At 42.5% G+C, this 6,309-nt stretch overlaps 1 protein-coding gene across 2 annotated transcripts in view; it reads left to right on the top strand.

Moving 5' to 3' along the window:
* ADGRL3 (adhesion G protein-coupled receptor L3) overlaps positions 1–6,309 on the top strand; it is a 518,922-nt gene that overhangs the window by 499,863 nt on the left and 12,750 nt on the right. The gene's annotated exons all lie outside the window — the stretch shown is intronic.

Here is a 6,309-nt window from a genome sequence, read left to right as displayed (position 1 = left end):
CAGTTAAAACTTAGATCTCCCCCCCTTCTAGAAGTAGGGGGGAAAATAAGTCATTTGACTGTAGCTTATTCTTGCTTTGGTTATTACTTTGTCTGGCTTGAATGTGCCAAGAACATTGTTGCTTCAGTTTCACGTCCCTTTCAGTCACATTCGATGGCCAGCTATAAAGAAGTGAGTGCACACTCGGGGCTAGCCTGAGAGAACTAACAAGATGATGCTTTATGAGCCAGCACCAAACTCAAATCAGCATTTTAAATAAAACGGGCTGGGATAAGAACTCCGGCGCCCTGCGTTCCACCACCTTTGCAGCAGGAGAATAGTGGCTCAGCGCTTTCTGCTGGAGTCCATGCACATGAGTTCTCTGGAGGGAAAAAAGTCAGGGACTAGGGCTCAGTGAATTATTTTTAGCAAATAGTAAATTGGCTGAAAAATGCATTTTTGGGCCACTGAAACTAATCACGAATTGAGTGAATTAAAGTGAATTAAGTGAATAGTTTTGGCCCAAAGAAATGATTTTTTTAAAAGTCAAAGTGGTTCATTTTGACCATGTTTCAAAATGACATTTTGGTTTGAAATTTAGCTACATTTATTTATCAGAGGGAAACACAAACAAAAAGGGTTAAAAAAAATCCAAAAATGAAACAAAAAATGTTTTTGGGTTAAACAAAACATTTTATTTGACCTGAAACAAAAAATATTTTGTGTTTTTCATTTTGGTGAGAAAAGCCCCAAAATTCAATTTCAGTTTGAATTTTCAAATTCTTTTTCCAGATTTTTTGGTCCTGACCCACCCAAACAAACAACAAAACCCACACAATTATTTGCTCAACTCTTACAGTGCTATTTGTTCCATATAATCAAGTGGGCAATGAAATCTGAGATGAGCCTGGCCATTTGACAGATTCCCCCTTCTGTCCCAAAAAGCAGGGAATGAAGGTCCCAAATGCGTGTTCTGCATGGAGATATACTTGTAAAAAGGAGTTAAGCAGCTAAAAAGCAAACTGCTGTTAGCTTTTCCCTTCCAGTTTCCATGCTCAATTGTGAAATTATTATGGGGTTACCACTGCCAACACGTGTTGCCACAAGGGGGTTTGAGACACACAGTATTCCCATATGGTTGGACTAGGAAATAATTGTGTGCTCTCAGAGCCTGTGCTGTGGAAACACTTGTCAAATGCTGAGTTTTTAAATGGTTAACAAAGAAACATGTAAATTAAATGAAGCATAGTGACCACAGTGAATTCTTAGTTGAAGTCACACACAGTTCTTTACATGTTAATAATTTTATACAAATACCAACAATTACATAAAGCCTTTCCCCGATGAACTCCAAACACTTGACACATGTTCAGGAATTCAGCATTCCCTCGGGAAACTGATGCACTGAAAGTTGTGACCCTCCCAAATTCATAGCATGTCAACGGCAGATTCGGGAGTCCTGTGCCCTAACCACTAGACAAATTCACCCTCCTTGTTAGCTTTACTGATAATGGATCAATTAGATCTGATTTTCAAATGAGTCCAGCAGCACGGTTGAAAACAACGAGAAATTTTCCCCATGTCCAGAAAGACTTATGATGCACTGTCCTTGCTCCTTTGGCCAAGGATAGCTAATGGGACTCTCTTTGAAGCCCAATAACTCTTCAGTGACAAGTCTGTGCTACTGCGGTGCATACTGATGAAAGGCACGCTCTTCCTTGAGTCTGAGTATGCCTCACTCGCTTCACCTGCTCCCAGAGCTCATCATCCTACCAGGTTTTGTTTTCTCCAGTTGTCTCTTTTTAGGTTGGTGATATCCACAATGGAACCCCAACGGAGACATAGCCAGTACTGAGTAGGGTTTGTATGTGACAATGTCACACTGCTAAACCAATCAGTTTACCTTCTAATTCCCCAGACCACCCTTTGGGATTCAGCTTCCCGACCTGTGTTCTCCGCTCTGTATTTGTGCATTTGATTACTCCATTATCTTTGTCCTTACTGAATCTCCTTTTATACAGGTCAGACTATTCCCCAGCTATGCAAACCCATGCTACATTGTTTTGGAGACTTGCAGTAATATAAAGTATGAACTTGATTGCCTGCAGAAATTGTCTGAAACTTACCAAATGAGATTCTTATAAGGACAAAGGTAAAGTGGTTCCACATAAGTTAATTAGTGAAGTCTGTATAGCTTTAGATTCAGATACTGAATATCTAATCTCTGACCTTTTTTAGTAGCCATATTACAAGCTATCTATCTAATCTGTGTTTCTCTAGTTTCCTTAAGAGAATGCCTCAAGGAACTAAATGAAATGTCATATAATGATATACTATGCCCACTGCATTTCCTTTATCCATTCAGCTTGTTATCCTAGCTAAGAAAAATAATTCAAGTTAATTCACCATAATTTGTTATTGGCAAACCCATTTCATCAATTATGTCACCTTCTTTTCCCGTAGATGCTTACAATGTGACTTCAGTATTAAGGACCCAATACCGCAGCACTGACTTCAATGGAAAGACTCAGTTCCATCTGTGGGTGTTGGATTAGGCTCTAATTGTGCTAGAAATGTATTGAGCATTGATGCTAAGCAGAAATGAGAGCACTTCACTAGTTCTGTGCTTCCTCTCTCTCTCTCAAAAAAGGCTCCATGTTTTCCCTTTTCCGGCCTTCTGGGGACCTCATCTCTCCTCTATGAGAGCCAGTGTTTCCATATTCATTCTGTTGGGCCCTTTAGCACTCTAGGCTGAACTTCACTGGCTGCCTGATGAGCTGAATATTTTCCAGTAGTTCGTCTTTAGCCTATTTACTGCCTCGTAACCTCTCTGTTTCCTCATTAACTACGATTGCATTAAGCTGTGAGTTACTCTTATGCTTCTTAAGTGAAGGCTGCAGCAAAGTAGCTATGAGCCATTTCATCTGTCACCCTGACATCTGTTATTTGCTCTTCCTGCCTGTTAAATGCACAACCTAAATTTTATTTAGTCATCTCCACAGCCTCTCATGTACCTGTACACTTCCTTGTTCCCTTTTACGGCCTTTGCTCCTACAGGACCTTAATATCTCCTTATACATCCTCCTCTTTCCCCTGGTAATTTCCCCTTCTTCCCATGTTACCGATTAGCTCTTTTTGCTCTAAATAATTTCAAAGTGTCTGCTTCGCTAATTGCTCTAGCAATTGACTGGGTGTAGAAATGAAACATACTGGCCTGTAATTCCCTCATGTTCCCCTTTTACCCTGCCAAAGATGGATAATCCCAATTAATACATCAGTTCAGTATGGTGAAAGAGGATGACCCAATGTCTTAGTAGAACCCTTATTTCTGATTTTCTAATGACTGTCCTATAATTAAACAGGATAAAAATAAAAGAAATCAATAAAGATATTTATCAAATGGAGAATCACTATATCAATTCTTATCTTGATGCTTGCAGATGGAAGGAATTATGGATTCACTAAAGCAATGCTCCCACCACCTCCTTAGTGCTAAAGAGATGTTTCATTTAGTGCACATCAGCAAGAGGACAGCAGCGTTTTAGGAACCCACAACCTAGTCATCCAGGTAGCTTAGTCTACAGTCCGCTTTACCTGGAAATTTACCTTTGTTCATGCTATACACACAGAGAAGTTAGGTGAAAATATCAGATATTCTTGCTGGAAGGTCGCACCATAACACTTCTTTATATCCTTAGAATCCAGAATTAAAATACTCGGTCATCAAAACACAGAGAGAGACAAAGCAGGCTGCTCCCTAAGGCAGAGAGCACAAGTAACTCCACCTTGTTTTAGCCTGGCTCTTTCCAAACCGCCTCTGAATGTACCCTTCACTACAATGCCCCTTAGTCTGTGTGAGGGACCAGGAATCCCTGCTCTTAAAGCGATAACTTGCCATTCCAACACAATCCTCAATACACCTTGCTGGGTCAAAAGTCTTCCTTTGAGTTTTGGACCATTTGGTAGCATCAAGCTTTCCAGCCTGGTTGGACAGAATCCTGGCATTATTCTTTGTAAGATTTGTGGCCCAATCTGCAAAACCTTATTCATGTAAGTAATGCCATTGACGTCAGTGGGATACTGATGTAAGTAAGGCCTTCCTGCATGACCAATGGTTTGAAGGATCATCCTTCAGTTTTCTGTGTGAGCCAAACATGCAGCTTCTCAGGTTTCCAGTTGCCTCCCCAGTCTGGTTTTAATCAACACCTGTATTCTGTTTTTTAAAAAAATACATTTATTTTCACTGGTTTCACATAACAACTGATTTATTGCAGGGCTCTCCCTCTTGTTTGCTTAAGACAGCAAGGTATCAGAGAATTATATCACTTCCTTTCTCATGTTCCCTCCCTCTCCTGTATTTAATTGTAGATCTAGCTTATTAACCACTTCTGTCAGCTTCAATGCTATCTTTACTGCCATTGGTCTTCCTGTCTGCTTCGGTAGACTCAGAGATTGATGGCAAAAAGGCACTGCTTCCCAGAGGGAAGATAGTCTAGGACATGTGACTGCATGAGGTCCCAACCTAAGCTATTGGAAATGCTGGCTGTGGAGACTGCTGACATATGACGTGAGTCGTGTATACTCTGTTCTAGGAATTAAGAAAAAATAAATAAAACTAGACAGGAAAAACAATCACCTTTCAGTGACACTAGTGTAAATCTAGACTAACTCCATTAAACTCCATTGGAGTTCCTTTGGATGTGCGTGATAAAAAAACAAAGCAGAAGCTGGGTCAAAGTGTTGAACACTTAGCTGTTCTGAGTCATCTAGGCGAAGAATCACAAGACTGGGTGCCTAAAGTGAGGCTTCTAAGTCCACAGTGAGGCACTTAAATGGGCTGATTTTCAAAAGCGCTGAGCCTCCGGCAGCTCCCATTGGCTTCCAAGGGAGCTGCTGGGTGCGCATCTGAAAAAAAATCAGGCCATTTATTTAGGTGCTGAAATGTGGCCATAGAAGCCTAGTTCTGGGCACCCATTTGTGAAAATCTTGGTCCTAGTAGTGTTTTGCAAATCCAGGATCCAACTCTCTTCCCATGTGAGAAACTATAAAAACAAATAAACTCGGAAGTCAAGTCAGCACTAGCTGAACATTCATCTGTCAAAGCGAGAAGAGATTCCAGGTAAGCAGCATTTTTGTTTGACCTTGTGACAGGGCACGCTTGCCCCTCACTGATCCTGCAGGGGTTAACTCCACCCTATGGGCTGAGGAGGCCACACCCCCTCAGCCCTGCTGGGCATGCTCCAGCTGGAAACCAGGTATAAAAGGGAACAGCTCAGCTCAGTTGGGACTGACCACCAAGGAGGCAGGATGTATGTTGCAAGCTCCAGCCTGGGAGCTGCTGAAGCCCTAGACCGCAGGAGCCAGGGGTGCAGAGACACCGGCGGATATCCAGGTACCTGCAGACACCCGAGAGAGGCCAGAGCCACTGGCAGCAGCACAGGCCAAAGGACCCGGAGGTGCCCAGATATCTACACTGGGAGATACAGTAGGAAATGGCCCATGGGAACTAGATAGTGGACCAATTGTAGAACCAGCCATTAAGTCAGTGTGTTTCAGTCAGAGCCCCACTGACTCAGTGGTGAGCACATTCACCACTGACAGGGCCCTGGGCTGGGACCCGGTGAAGTAGGGAGGGCCCAGGTCCCCCTAATCCGGTTACCCTGACTGGCCACTAGACCACACAGCCCTCGGAAAGAGGGAAGCCTTATCAACTCTGGCCACTAGGCCACACAGCCCGGCAGAGAAAGGGCAGCCATATTTGACTCTGGCCATTGGGCCACACAGCCCTGAGAGAGGGCAGCCACATTGACTTTGGCTACACTACTCCAAGACAAAAGGGCGATTGCGCAGACTTAGTCATGGGGCTATAACAACCCTTACTTTGCCACATGACAGACCTCAACAATTCTTCCCAAATGTATTGCTTTTACTTCTTAGTGTCACATGTATTCCATAGAATGTGCATTTTTGAGCATAAGTATTTCGAGATTGCATATGCTTTTACACTTATTTGTCTAAATCAGGGGTTGGCAACCTTTCAGAAGTGCTGTGCCGAGTCTTCATTTATTCACTCTAATTTAAGGTTTCGCGTGCCAGTCATACATTTTAATGTTTTTAGACGGTCTCTTTCTATAAGCCTGTAATATATAACTAAATTATTGTTGTATGTAAAGTAAATAAGGTTTTTAAAATGTTTAAGAAGCTTCATTTAAAATTAAATTAAAATGCAGAGCCCCCCGGACCGGTGGCCAGGACCCGGGCAGTGTGAGTGCCACTGAAAATCAGCTCACATGCCGCCTTCGCGTGCCATAGGTTGCCTACCCCTGGTCT

The sequence above is a fragment of the Terrapene carolina genome, unplaced genomic scaffold, assembly GCF_002925995.2.
Source record: "Terrapene carolina triunguis isolate 2854851 unplaced genomic scaffold, T_m_triunguis-2.0 Scaffold136, whole genome shotgun sequence".
Classification (NCBI taxonomy): domain Eukaryota; kingdom Metazoa; phylum Chordata; order Testudines; family Emydidae; genus Terrapene; species Terrapene triunguis.
This window is presented reverse-complemented; position numbering and strand designations above follow the sequence as displayed.